This window comes from Gobius niger (assembly GCF_951799975.1).
Source record: "Gobius niger genome assembly, chromosome: 1".
NCBI lineage: Eukaryota > Metazoa > Chordata > Actinopteri > Gobiiformes > Gobiidae > Gobius > Gobius niger.
The window spans coordinates 36,152,578-36,167,282 of record NC_136852.1 but is presented as its reverse complement, the minus strand read 5'-3'; positions in this window follow the sequence as shown (position 1 = coordinate 36,167,282).

Here is a 14,705-nt window from a genome sequence, read left to right as displayed (position 1 = left end):
GTCTCTCAGGGCATATCTCTGAGGGCATGGATGTCTCTCAGGACATGGATGTCTCTCAGGGCATATCTCTGAGGGCATGGATGTTTCTCAGGACATGGATGTCTCTCAGGGCATGGATGTCTCTCAGAGCATGGATGTCTCTCAGGGCATGGATGTCTCTCAGGGCATGGATGTCTCTCAGGGCATGGATGTCTCTCAGGGCATGGATGTTTCTCAGGGCAGGGATGTCTCTCAGGGCATGGATGTCTCTCAGGGCATATCTCTGAGGGCATGGATGTTTCTCAGGACATGGATGTCTCTCAGGGCATGGATGTCTCTCAGGGCATGGATGTCTCTCAGGGCATGGATGTCTCTCAGGGCATGGATGTCTCTCAGGGCATGGATGTTTCTCAGGGCAGGGATGTCTCTCAGGGCATGGATGTCTCTCAGGGCATGGATGTTTCTCAGGGCAGGGATGTCTCTCAGGGCAGGGATGTCTCTGAGGGACAGGAGGCACTGCAAACACTGACCCAGGAATATCCCTCTCTGTCGTCAAAAAAACTGTTTTCGGGAGTGGCATAGAGAAAAGGGACTGTAAAGTCGTTTGCTTTGTACTAAAATAGCAATATTGTTTGTGATTTTTTTCAGTCAACAGGTAAACTGTCAGTGACTGTTCCTGTGTCCCAGCTCAGCAGCGATGGCGCTCTGCAAGAGGCAACAACCCGACCACGTTCAAAACCACAAATGTTTTTTGCCTTTGCCATCAGGATGTCATGACCAGTGTTGGAAAGATTTCTTTTTAAAAAGTAATTAGTTATAGTTGCCTGTTACTTCTCTGCAAAAGTGACTGTGTTGGTAACGGAGTTACAGTAGCATAAAAGTAACTTGTTGTTGGACAAAGTAATTACTAAAAATAATGCAAGAAACAGCTCTTATTCAGCATGTTGGAGAAAACATAAGGCTGTTTTAGCCACATAATCAATGCGGCTAGAAGAAGAACTGATATATATCTTCAGTCTTTGACAAAGAGCTCAGTCACTGACTCTGACTCAGCAAACTCAGAAGGAAATAGCTACAGCGAGCCAACGTAAAACAACTGATCCCATAACTGATAACTGATCTTTATAATTATTATTGTTTTTAATCAAGAATATTTTTTTGTGAATTACAACATAATACATAAATAGATGTAAACATATGGACATTTGTTTGGTACAAATATGGGTAGAAAAAAAACAAAGCAAAGAAACAAAAAGAAAAATAAGAACAAAGAAAAAGGAAAGAAAAATAAGAACAAAGAAAAGAAAAAATCCCCCCCCCCCAAAAAAAAAACACCCACACCATCACTGCCAAAGCAACGACGTCACACCAAGACCTAAGGGCTAATACAGGATTTGGTTTGAGCCTTAAACCCAATAGTTGAGATAACGTGCTGAAAAGTTTCTCAAGTGTGAGCAAGCAGAACAGTTTTTTTTTTCTTTAAGCAGTAGACGACGGACAAATAACACAATAACTAAAAGCACAATGACATCAGAACATATCCAGGCTAATGTCAGCCCCTGTCACCGTCTGTAGACTACAATTATGAAATGTAAAGTTAAATAGACACGTCTGCACTCAGTGTGCTGACTTAAGGCGCCTTCACACCTAACGTGGATCGCACTGCAGATGCAGTTCATACTGTGATTGTGAAATGTGCACACATATGGAGCAACATAATCACCTCTGCTACAGAAAGACACAAGTGAAACGGAGACGCCGTCTGAGGCCTTGTCCATACGAGGTCAAGCTGAGGACCAAACGCAAAGATATTTTATCAGTCCAGTGTATCGTCCATACGAGCCGGCGTTTTGGGGGTCTGTAAACCAACATTTTCCAAACTAGGTCCCAGAGGGGAAAGATCTCAAAACGCTGTTTACGTGGCGCCGCTGTTACGACGTCTCCACAACTTTTACTAAAGCGATGACATCACAGCTCCAGAGTGGTGTCTGTTATCCATCATCTACTGACCTTATAATGAGTTTTACTCATGGATCTGTGATGGTTTTACTCCTCTTTGCTCCACTGCCGTCCACAAGCCACAGATGACAAGTAGAAAAACACGAGTCAGTCTGTGTAAAAGTAAAAGTCACTGACAGGTTTTTCTGCTTTAGTCCCGCTACGTCTGAAGAATAAACTCTCCTCCTCGTCTCTTCTGTAGATCCTAAATCCTTCGATCAGTTTCACTGTTTACATACGAGCGTACGCGATGTCGTCACATTTGGGAGCCGTGGCAGGCTTTTTATGTTTTAAACAAATGTTAAGAATCCTATGATCGGCTAAAAACGATGTCCAAAAACAGGGCATTGCTTCTCTTGCGCTGTAACAGATCTATGATTTTATAAAACCGTGTTAGAGACCTGGATGCATCAGCTGTTACCATTCACCAAAACATCCGGCCAAAAGTAGTAGTAGTAAAGTAAGTAAGTGAAGTAAACGACAACAGCGATCGCTCGTAATCCACACAAGTTTACTGCGCATGCGCAGCTTGTTCTATTGTCTGTGTTAGCATCACAGCACCTCACACAGGCCTGGAAGATGAATTGCACTGTTTTCACAGACCTGAGTCGACCCATGTGGATGCACACATTTACTAAGCTGGCTTTGTACTTACAAAGAAAGTTTCAGAAAACATAAGTGTTTTGTCTTAAGGTGCGTACACACCAAAAGCGTCCGCGCCTCCAGCTTCCATGTTAACCCTATGTAGAGGCGCTTCAACGCGCTTCGAAATGCAAGCAAAGCTGTCCGCGCGTATTAAGCGTAGCAAACGCGAGCGGATGAGGAAGGACGCGCGTCAAAGCCAGGGAGAACAGCGCGGTGAGCGAACAGGGAGGCCACGCCCACTGCTTCATGCACTCAAGTCATCCAATCTACACGTGCGTTCATTTATGCCTTGTTAACCAATCAGGGATGCTGACTGGGCTCAGGCGTCACCTGTTACCTGCAACAAACCATGCCCGAGTCGGACTCGGTTCCGGACTTTGGCCGCTTGGAGGAGGGGGGCGGAGCGCGGCTCGCGTTTGCTCGTGTATGCGCACACGCACGGATACAAGCGGCTGTTATATGGGAGGGTGCATTTGTCACGTAAAACAGTAAGAAAAGGCTGTATTTATCAAACAGAGCAGCGGCCGCCTCGCTCTCGTCTTCCCGGCCCCCGACCGCTTCGCTCCCGGGCGGCTCCCCGGACCCCCGGCCACATACCGCTCGTCTCCCCGACTGCTCACCCTGACGCCCTGGCCGCTTCACGCGCGTCTCGGGCTGACTTTACGGGAGCGGCTGCGCTTCTCCCGCCCTGTGTCCGAGCTTCTCTGCTGCTGTACCCGGTTTGGCCGCAGGCTTTAGTGGGACAGATAAAACCTGCGGGTGCTTTTATCACTTGTGACTTTGGTGCGTGTTCGTGTTAAGTGCTTTGTTGTAACGTAAAGACTTCAGGAGTTCACCAACATAAAGCTGTTTAACCAGTGGCCGAAGCAGCAATGAATGACATAAACTGAGCGTCATATCTTCTGTTCTCGTAGCCTTTTTTGAAGGCTGTATATGACTCCAAAGAAAGGCTCAGGGCGGCAGGTGCTGCTCCACCCCCCGCCTCAGCTGAGCGGGACAGAGGGACGCGCACTTCTCTATTTTTCTGCTTTATTAAAATCGACTATTATATTCACCATAGCCCTTTTTGTTAAACTGTAGTAAAATGCAAAGAAAAGTAGAGTGAAGAGATTTGACAGGGCTCATAGACATTATTTCACGCAGCTGTTTTAGGTTTTTTTCTTCTTCCTCATTATGTTGCGCTGCTGCTGCTCACGTGCACTTGTAAACAACTCCTCGTGCTCGGCCATGGCTCGGTTCGTTTGTGTAAGTGTGAGCGCGGGCCGTTCGGGGCATCCAGGCCTTTCCTCAAATGAGCTGGAGAGTGGCAGGTTCGGATGTCAAGTGTGAGTGCGCCCTGAGTCAACAGACACACCTCCTATGTATGACGCTTGCAAAACTTCACGCGCAGCAAACAGGCGTTTGTCGCGAGTGTGAAGTATGTGAAGCGGCGTTGTTTGGCGTCCAACGAGAGGCAGATGGGGCGTGGACGCACGTTTGGTGTGTACGCACCTTAAGTGTGGATATAGCCTGAAAAGAGGAGAAGATCTTTATGACGATCAGCAGCTGCGGTTTGAAATGCCTTTCCTGAGCCCAGGGATTCGGATCGGAGGAATTATTTGCTTCAACAAACTTATGAAAACACGGACACAGCTACAATACAGTAACCTACCTCGTATATTCTGGTTCCTCCTGTATGATACGCCGAAAAGTGAGGGGAAATAAGACCATTGGAATAAAGCATGTTGTCAACATCCTATACTGAAGACAAAATGGACATCAGACACAAACAATGAAAAATGACATGAACATTAACATAAAGAATAGGCAACGTACTGCATTATACTACATAACAATCATCTTAAACTACGCAGATCTTCTATTAACATTAACTGACATAATGTATGTATTTCATGCTAATAGAAAATCACCTGGGTCACACAGGTGACTGAATGTAGGATATTAAAAGACAGCTCATTGAGTTTCAGAAGAAGCCAGCAACACAAAGGATGCTTAATATAGAAACTGCAGTATCGAGAAAGACCTGAGGTGGCAGTAGTGAGCATAAAATGACCAACTTGTATCTAGTCCCTTTTAATGTTGTGAAAGCTAATACAGTTAACATGTCCAGGTAAAACAGTGACCTATGACTCACTGAGGCCCCCTGCTGGACGGGTAATAAACAGCTGCTGGACGTAGTGTGTGTGTGATGTGACGTGCTCCTGGATGGTTTTGAGGAAGTTGGCAATGCCACAGTAAAGATCAACCTCCTGACAGCTGTGTGACACACGCACCATGGGAGTCATTTCAGTTTCACTTTGAAAGTGGGAAAATACCAGAAACAGACAGAGCTTTTTCTCTCATGCAATCTTATGTCATGTAATGTAAGATTGTTCCTTCCTCATTTCTATATTACACGGATGGTTGTTACTTAGGGGGCAGTTGAAGGGTACAGCTTGCTGCGCAGTAAATCTCAATCAAATCCAAATCACTATTTGAATTGTTGCAATTAGTAAAGATTGTATTCACTGTTTAGGCAGTTGAAAATCCTTTGTGAACAAAACTCTGTGTTTAGATACAGTATCTGCAAAGTTTAGATCTCTGCACCATCTTCTTAAAAGCATGCATATAGTTTACTCATCAGTGTTTCCATAATATATTATCAGTTTGCACTTTTAAATAGATTTTCCTTACTGTTAAACTGTCTCATTCACCCCTCATGTGTTAGTTTAGCATATTTTAGTCTTCTCTGAAATTTGAATACTTCTGCAGATGATTAAAATGTGTGCACTGAACTGAAGCTCTATTTTTTTCAAACAAAGATCCCAAATCCAATCACAACTGCCCAAATCAATATGTTATGATTATTCCACTAATAACTTTATTGGACGCTCTAGGATCAAGTGTTGAAGGTTTTCACTGCAGGTGGGCCCTCACACCAGAAAACCCGCTAAACAATTGATCGTGGATCCTGGAGTTGTAATGTAAAGTCATTCTGGTGACCTAGGCCTAGTTGACAGGACATAATAACTTTATTTGTACGCTTCTTTGACTCTATTGTCTCCTACTATAGCAGGTGCACTCACATAAACAGTCGCTGTTTTGTCAATGGGAACAAAACAGGGGAGTCATACTCACCTTATGATGAGAAAACAATTACTGGAAACTTTATGCTTTTAATTGATTTGGTGGGATTGGATTTTTTTTTCTCCTAACAAAGCCAAACCTAATGAGAAAGATTACACCCATTTTTTTGTATTGTAGCTGACTGTACGCCTGCTTTGATTGCAACATTGAAAATTGATGCATTGTGTTTTAGACCTGAATCAACTCCTCAGTCGATGGTTTAGATATTTATATTTCCTTGAAAATGTAATCAATAAACAAATAAGTAATCTGGTTAGACGAAGACATCCAAAAGGCAGGCGTGGTTATCGTGGAAAGTGTTTTGAACATAGAGCAGTATTTCACAGAAAAGATTTACGTCATGATGTCTCCAGACTGGCTTCAACTTCCTCATGTGTACACTGCGTTCCAAATTATTATGCAAATTGTATTTTTGTGTCAAAAAGGTAATTTTTTTTTTTTTTTATGGAACTCATGGATGGCATTGTGTCTCAGGGCTCTATGAATCACTGACATTAACCTCAGAGACCTGGGATGATTAGTTTTCAGGGAAAAACTACTGAAAAAGGACGTTCCACATTATTAAGCAAATCATCATTTTCAAGCAATATGGGAAAGAAAAAGGATCTCTCTGCTGATGAAAAGCGTGAAATAGTTTAATGCCTTGGTCTAGGTATGAAAACCTTCGATATTTCATGAAAGATTAAGTGTAATCATCGAACTGATCAGAGATTTGTGGATGATTCAGACACACTCGGGTTTGTGCAGATAATGGCACAATGAGGACGGTTTCTGCCAGACAAACACATCAGATTAAGAGAACAGATGCTACAAAGCAGCAGACAGGTGTTTGAAGCTGCTGGTGCCTCTGGAGTCTCCCGAACATCAAGGTGTAGGACCCTCCAGAGACTGCAGTTGTGCATAAACCTTCTATCCGGCCTCCCCTAAACTGTTCATTGAAGCTGATGCAGAAACGGCTGCAGTGGCTCAGAAATACATGAGGACTCATTTTCAAACAGTCTTGTTCACTGATGAGGCCGTGTGACCCTGGATGGTCAGATGGATGGAGTAGTGGATGGTTGGTGAATGGCCACAATGTCCCAACAAGGCTGTGACGTCAGTAAGGAGGGGGCGGAGTCATGTTTTGGGTCAGAATCATGGTGAGAGAGCTGGTCGCCCCTTTAGGCCCTTTTAGGCTCCCTGAAGGTGTGAAAATGACCTTTGAAAAATATGTGGAGTTTCTGACTGACCACTGTCTTCTATGCTACAAAAAGAACGGCCGTGTTTTCTCTAACAAAATTAAAAACTATCTTGGTGGACCCCCCCCCCCCCCCCATATGAAATTCACATTTCATATTCTATGTTATTTCACCACATAGCAGTGGTTTTAGTGGTTTGACAGTGCAGTACATTTATTTTTTATCATAACTTTATTATATATACCTTAACTAAGTGAAAAAATGGGTTGGCCTAAAAAGTGCTTCATATACAAACACATATCCAATCCAATGGGTGCTTAGTTCATGGTTGGTTTGTTTGTTTGTTTGTTTGTTTGTTTGTTTGTTTGTTTGTTTGTTTCAAGTCCATGTTTGACTTGAAATTGCATCTGATTTGGCTTCATTTACAGAAATGTAATAACCTTTAATCCTGTAGTGACATAGATTAGGGTGGAATATTCTACTTTCATTGGGCCAATTGAAATGGCTAGTTTTAGGTAGAGCATAATGGTTAATAGCATACCACATTAAACAGGAGGGCTGCACCAGCGACATGGGATATTTGTGCTGACAAAACTTTAAAAAAGGCATTAAAATGCTATTTTACAAAAAAATATGATACTATATGATGTCTCTGTGACCCACAGGCCTGAACAAAAAACTCAAGGGCTTCAGTCTGATTTAATCTCACCATATTTGAAGCCTATACCTTTAAGTGTATTGTCAGTAAATTGTTGTTGTATAAAGTTACGCTGGAATAGGCTAAACGGCACGAGCTCCACCTTTTCACTAGAACGACGTTAACTCGTCTCCAAAGCTGCGCATTTATAATGCATGAATCCAAATGTGCGCGGCTAATTCGCATAATTAATTTGGCGAAAATGTGGCGCGCGACCTGTGGCTTTGTCCCTGTATTGGCCTGATGGCTCAATGATAATAAACATGAGGAAAGACAAACTTTAGAGGTTAAAACGAGGAGAGAAGGAGCTCTGTCTCTGCACCTGCACCATCCTCAGCACAGGCAGAGGCAGGACTCACTCACCTCATCTTTAGGGCCAATGATACACTGGACGCGTTTTTGTAGCCGAATTTGTCTTGGAGTGCCTCTCCGCGTGCATTCGCAAGGCTCGCTTCAGCTGGCTCCCTGTTTATCAGATGAGCGCGCTCTCGTGCGTGTACACTGCAGCCGAGGCGGCGCAGCTGAGCGCCTCAGCTGAGCGCCTCAGCTGAGCGCCGCAGCTGAGCGCCTCAGCTGAGCGCCTCAGCTGAGCGCCGCAGCTGAGCGCCTCAGCTGAGCGCCTCAGCCCGCAGCCGCTCCCTCTCCTAAACTCAAAAATGCGCTCCACGCGCATTTTTCTCGTCTGCGGCTCGCGGTGCGAAGCCGATTTCTGTCCGAAAATGTATAAAACACATTATTACTAAATAAATAAAAGATTGTCCTGCATTGTATGATCATTTATATGAGTGTATACAAGTTTAAGATTATTATTATGATTTTTATTATGATAATTATTATTATTACGACTATAGTAGTAGTATTGGGAGCTTATTTCATAAAGAGAGAGGAATATTGCCTGACATATGGCAGTATAGCTACACCACCTTGTCATTTTTCCACATCAAGACTTTCCCTCAAGTCACTCTGCTGCTCATTTTTTGTGGCCTCGTCACTTTTCCCAAAAGGAAAGCAGTGAAGGTGGATGACATCAAGTTGATTGAGGCCAAGACATGCGTTCAGTTCAACAAAGAAACCGCTCAGCGCGCTCGGCTCTGAAAAGCGCGTGCAGTGTATCACTGGCGTAAGTGTCGTTTATGACAGAAAGTTTCCTCTCAGCTCCGCTAGAACAGGCTAGTGTTAACCCTTGTGTGCCCCATAATTCAGAGTTACACTCGTGGTCACCTGGGGTCATTTTTGACCCCATTTTGTTTCTCTAATATCTCTGCCATAAAATAACATTTTTCAACAAGTCTGGGTTCTATCTTTAGTGTAGCTTCAGACTAATGGCCTGATACAAAAATGTTGTGTTTTTATTTTTTTTTCAGTTTGTGGGCCTTGTTTATGTAAGAAAACACCAAATCCTGAACAAACAACAGTCATAAAATATCACAAATCACATTCTGAGGATAACTCGGACTATCTGGTCAGTTTCCAAGTGGAAATAGTCAAACTTTTGTGTTAATGCAATTTTTGAATTTTCTCATACATTTGAATGAGAACAAATAGTTACACTCGTGGTCACCTGGGGTCATTTTTGACCCCATTTTGTTTCTCTAATATTTCACTCATAAAATAACATTTTGAAATAAAGGTGGGTTCTATCTTTAGTTTGACTTCATAAAAATGCACTGATAGTAAATTTACCAGTTTTTATTATTTTTTGGGTCGGTGGCACATGTTTATGTAAAAAAAGTCAAATTTTGAGCCAAAAATGGCCCTGTAACACTGAAAATCCTGAAGTGGATATAACTCCAAGTATTTGGTGAATAGGGCACTGGGAGAGGCTCAAAGGTAGAGCAGGTTCTGTTTTTGAAAAATGTTTCATTTTTGAATGAGAGCAAATAGTTACACTCGTGGTCTCTGGGGTCATTTCTGACCCCGGCAAAACCCCATTCATTTCAATGGACATGAGCCGATCCTCCATGTTTTCTGTCTTTGACCTTTTGTACCGACTTCATTTGTGCTTCAAATATGAAACCATTATTATGTTTCCATCCCAAAGGACCTCCTTGACATGCACATTCACCAGATTTTGAATTCACATATTTTTACAATAGTTATAGGGCCTAAAGCCTGAAAACAGCAGCAGCTCTCCATTCATTTCAATGGCAGTGTCCTCCATGTCTGTGATTCCAGCTATATTTTTGACTTTTGCCTTTCATACCAACTTCATTTCAACTCCAAATCCATAACTTTTTTAAATATACACACCACAGAGCCTCCACTACATGCACATGTGCCACATTTTGAATTCTGTCATTTTTTCATAGTTTTAGGACCCAAAAACCAGTGCTATAACCCAGTTTCGAAATATAGCCAAACTGTGATTCTCGCTCTCTTATTTCAGGAAAGCCTCTATATTCTCATCAAAAAATCTGCTCAAAGCAGAGTTTACATCTTAATTCATGAACTTTTATCAAAATATTAAATGTTCAGTGCAGTTTGACAGTGAAAGTAAAGTACAGTAGAGCAGAATGTGTTTGGAAAAACAAAGCTGTAAAAGTTATACAAACAACTGATATTCAATAAACACCAAACAAATGCACATTTATTTATACAAAATCATCTTTTTTGATCATGATCTCTCCTAAAACTGCTCAGAGCACTGAAATGCATCAGATTTTGTGATCTGTGATAAAGTTTTGAGTGTTTACAGCCTTTTGTCTCTGCAGGTAGAGCAGTAGAGCAGCTCATGTTTGGTTCAGGTGACGTTTATAAACACAAACTAAACTGTACTAAATACAGCTTCAGCACCAACACAGGGATAACACATCACAGTGAACATGTTCCTGGACCTTAAGAACAAATAAAAACACAATTCAAACACTGACACATCGTCCAACACAGACGTTCCTCCATCACAGCTCAGTTAGAAAAACAAACGTCCAAAAGAGAATCTCTCAGGTCAGTCCCGACCCACAGTCCACATCTGCACCAGCTGCTCTTAGAAACATTTATTTATATTCCATTTTATATGTCCTGTTATTTTTGTGAATATTTATAATGCTTTCATTATGTTTTTTTCTGAATTTGACCATATTTCCACATTCTGAGGCCGTATTTGACACAGTAAGTCCGAGAGTCCACACAGGTTTACATGAACATAACGCATGCCGTTCACCTGCAGAGACATAAGGATGTGAACGCTCAAACTTTATCACAGATCATAAAATCTGATGCATATCAGTGTCTGAGTAGTTTTGGAAGAGATCATGATCAAAAAAGATGATTTTGTATTAATAAATGTGCATTTGTTTGGTGTTTATAGAATATCAGTTGTTTGTATAACTTTTACAGCTTTGTTTTTCCAAACACATTCTGCTCTACTGTACTTTACTTTCACTGTCAAACTGCACTGAACATTTAATATTTTGATAAAAGTTCATGAATTAAGATGTAAACTCTGCTTTGAGCAGATTTTTGATGAGAATATAGAGCCTTTCCTGAAATAAGAGAGTGAGAATCACAGTTTGGCTGTATTTCGAAACTGGGTTATAGCACTGGTTTTTGGGTCCTAAAACTATGAAAAAATGACTGAATTCAAAATGTGGTACATGTGCATGTAGTGGAGGCTCTGTGGAGTGTATATTTAAAAAAGTTATGGATTTGGAGTTGAAATGAAGTTGGTATGAAAGGCAAAAGTCAAAAATATAGCTGGAATCACAGACATGGAGGACACTGCCATTGAAATGAATGGAGAGCTGCTGCTGTTTTCAGGCTTTAGGCCCTATAACTATTGTAAAAATATGTGAATTCAAAATCTGGTGAATGTGCATGTCAAGGAGGTCCTCTGGGATGGAAACATAATAATGGTTTCATATTTGAAGCACAAATGAAGTCGGTACAAAAGGTCAAAGACAGAAAACATGGAGGATCGGCTCATCTCCATTGAAATGAATGGGGTTTTGCCGGGGTCAGAAATGACCCCAGAGACCACGAGTGTAACTATTTGCTCTCATTCAAAAATGAAACATTTTTCAAAAACAGAACCTGCTCTACCTTTGAGCCTCTCCCAGTGCCCTATTCACCAAATACTTGGAGTTATATCCACTTCAGGATTTTCAGTGTTACAGGGCCATTTTTGGCTCAAAATTTGACTTTTTTTACATAAACATGTGCCACCGACCCAGAAAATTATAAAAACTGGTAAATTTACTATCAGTGCATTTTTATGAAGTCAAACTAAAGATAGAACCCACATTTATTTCAAAATGTTATTTTATGAGTGAAATATTAGAGAAACAAAATGGGGTCAAAAATGACCCCAGGTGACCACGAGTGTAACTATTTGTTCTCATTCAAATGTATGAGAAAATTCAAAAATTGCATTAACACAAAAGTTTGACTATTTCCACTTGGAAACTGACCAGATAGTCCGAGTTATCCTCAGAATGTGATTTTTGATATTTTATGACTGTTGTTTGTTCAGGATTTGGTGTTTTTTTACATAAACAAGGCCCACACACTGAAAAAAAAACAAAAAACACATTTTTTTGTATCAGGCCATTAGTCTGAAGCTACACTAAAGATAGAACCCAAACTTGTTGAAAAATATTATTTTATGACTGAGATATTAGAGAAACAAAATGGGGTCAAAAATGACCCCAGGTGACCACGAGTGTAACTCTTTCTCATAACATTGTAATCACTTAATCAAAAAATGTAAAAAAAAAAATTACTGGTAAAAGTCATGGATGTTAACGCATATCCGAAAATTCAGACCATTTGATAAAACTATGACAGAGATACGCATCGACAAAGTGTCCCTGGGGTCGACACAAGGGTTAAATAAAAGCACATTAGAGCAAGGCAAGACTAATACCTGTCATTCATTAGAGTCCACCTCATCAAGTCACTGCTGAGCTGAAGCTGGTGCTGAACACCGTGTGTGGGCTGAACCATTTGGCACATTTTTAAAGGGGTGTCAGGGCCCTGAGACATTATCAATCATTATTGTTAGTGCAAAATTCTGTACAGCAACCATTGTATTTCAGCCGGTTGTTCAGTTCTTACAGTATCAATTATGAGGAAACTTAGAAAGTACAATACAGAACGCTTTTGCAGCATTTTTGAGGGCCCCTACCCTGCTCTGGGCCCTGGGTACTCAGTACCCTTTACCCCCCCAGTCCGACGCCCCTGAGTCCCGGTACACGGCAGCGGGTGTGAGGCGGGGAAGCCATCCACACAAAGTTTGCGCAGCAGCGGTCTTTTTGTTTTTTTTGAAACACCATGAGTGTCTCTATGGCCCACAGTCCAGGTTCTGGTCTCTGGTCGGGCTGAGCCTCTGGGCTCGTGCAGGAGCAGGTCAATGCAGCGCAACAATGAATCAAGTCTGTCCACAAACCTTAAAGCTGTAGCCTTGTTTCATGTTTAAATCACTAACGTGTATGACAGGTGTCTCAGACATGCGGCCCGCGGGCCAAATGCGGCCCGCGGGGTAATTTTTGGCGGCCCGCGAGATAATTACTTATTTATATTATATGCGGCCCGCCGTTAAATTGCATTAAACACGTTAGAACTACATTTCCCATGAGGCACCGCGCGGTAGCGCCAATACTGTTGCGGACGCGAGAATGTCAACATCAGACAGGGGAAGGGAGATGCGGCGCTTCTGCAGACGACTTCAACAGAGAAACAGACTAATAGCAGCAGACTGTGAGAGAGGAGCTTCTGAAACAGGTGGGAGACTGTCAGAACGCGAGGGAGAAACTTCAGTTCAGCTAAACATGTGCTGGAAAAGTTACATGTCTGCAGCAGGACAAAAAGCACCTTTACCATATTTACTGTACCTTTATGACATTGCAAAGCGAACACATTGTATTAGTGTTTAAAAGCGTCAAAACAGTAAAGTGAGGAGCCTTTTCCCTCCATCTCTCTCTCAGAGCTACATTATCATGTCAATGAATTTAATCTTTATTAAGGACACATGTGCGAACACATGATCCATTAAAAATAGAGAATATGGAAATGTATTAAAATACTGCAAATAATTACAGCAACATTGACAGTAAAAAATATAAGCCCCATCAGTGCTCTAACTGTAGGTCACAAAAAGGCCTGAGGTCAGTGACTCCACATTATTTACATGAGGTGAATCTCTGATCTGAGTCTGGAAAATGGCATTTGGAGAGTGTCCAAGTCGACACGTTCATTGATGTATTTATTATATGACAGGGTCATTGAAAATTAACACAGTACAAAACAAGTTTGAAGCTGATGCTTTTTGCTAGTGCTCATAATCAGTTTCAGTCCCTGGTTGGGCTTTTCTACACTAAATTAAAATGACATTTTTTGTACATTTTGCATTTGTTTAATGGGCTCACAGACAGAAACTGGACCTGACTCCTGAAAGATCACTGATGCCCTGAACCAAAATGGGATTCATTACAAAAATACTAATTGTCTAAGTCTGTAATTTCAAATTTAGAAGCTCAGCAAATGTTTGGCTGATTGGAAAAATGTGCAGATAGGTAATGTACAGTGTCTATTTTAAGTTATATTATAGCAAATAATAAAAAGTTGCTAAATCATAATTGACTTAATATAAAAGGCTTTGTCTGTTGCGGCCCCCGACCAACACTGGGTTTGCGTTTTTGGCCCCCAGTCCAAATGAGTTTGAGACCCCTATGATATGTGATGTGGCAGTGCAATTCCTGCTGCTAAAAACTGTTTCCAGTGCGGTTTAGTGTTTGGTTAAAGTTGGTGTATCATGTACACCAGGCTCTGGAATGATCCTCCGCCCTCTTTGCGCTGTATTGACTCTGTTGTTTCTTTCAAATGCAAACTTAAGACACATTTATTTGTCCAAGCTTTTAATTAGCTACTTTTGGGCTGCTGTGATTTCTGTGTTGTTTTGACCCCTTTTTATATTGTATGTAACTTCTGTTTTTAACTGTGTTGTGAAGCACTTTGTGGCCTTTGCCTGTGAAAGGTGCTATATAAATAAAGATTACTTACTTACTTACTTACTTACACCACCTCCTGACTTGGTGTAGGGTCTGAGCGCAGCGTACGCCAGGTGTAAGGTGCGCTCAGATTGATAA